The sequence below is a fragment of the Acanthisitta chloris genome, unplaced genomic scaffold (genome assembly GCF_000695815.1).
Source record: "Acanthisitta chloris isolate BGI_N310 unplaced genomic scaffold, ASM69581v1 scaffold2190, whole genome shotgun sequence".
Classification (NCBI taxonomy): Eukaryota; Metazoa; Chordata; class Aves; order Passeriformes; family Acanthisittidae; genus Acanthisitta; species Acanthisitta chloris.
The window spans coordinates 212111-212727 of NW_008649837.1; the positions used below are offsets into that span (position 1 = coordinate 212111).

The 617-nt window shown below is 51.2% G+C and overlaps 1 protein-coding gene across 1 annotated transcript in view; it reads right to left on the reverse strand.

Moving 5' to 3' along the window:
• CELF2 (CUGBP, Elav-like family member 2) overlaps positions 1-617 on the reverse strand; it is a gene marked incomplete at its 5' end in the record, with an annotated part of 69155 nt that overhangs the window by 45480 nt on the left and 23058 nt on the right. The window lies entirely within an intron of this gene.

The window sequence follows — 617 nt, forward strand, 5'->3', positions numbered from 1 at the left end:
AGCAAAGTGTACCAGTCCTCTTTAATTAAGCTTTGCAGCAGATGAGATGGATGTGATGCTTTGTCTGCAGTCTGTTTTCAAGGCATCGCCAAAGGGAGAGGTGTCCAACCTCCCTGCTGCCAGGGACCACACAGCCAACACAGCCCTGCCACCATGGTCTGGCTGCATGGTCACACTTGGTGCAGCTTGTGGACCCTATGTAAATAGACTGAGCAGAAGATTTACTTCAGCACCCATCATCAGGGGGTCACTGCTCCTTTTCACCCCCAGCCAATTGACCCACCTGTGGTCCACTCCCAGGCATGCTTTGTACCAAGCACCCTTGAGATGTGAACAAAGGGCAGGATGCAGGCCAAAAGTGACTAGCTCTGGTGGGAGCAGCCCATTCCTGATTGCCACCATTTCTTCTATTCCTTCTATCAGCCTCTGGTTACATGATATGGGAGGGCTGTAAGACACCTTAGGAAATAAGGTAGCTGTAAGAAAGAACCAGAGATCTGGTCTGCAGCCTACTCCTCAACCACGTCTGAGGGGCCCTTGGAAAGAAGTAGGAGGTCATGGACCAGATGGACTTTTGAGGTAAGCTGGCATTGCCCTTGGACTTCAACCTGGGCATT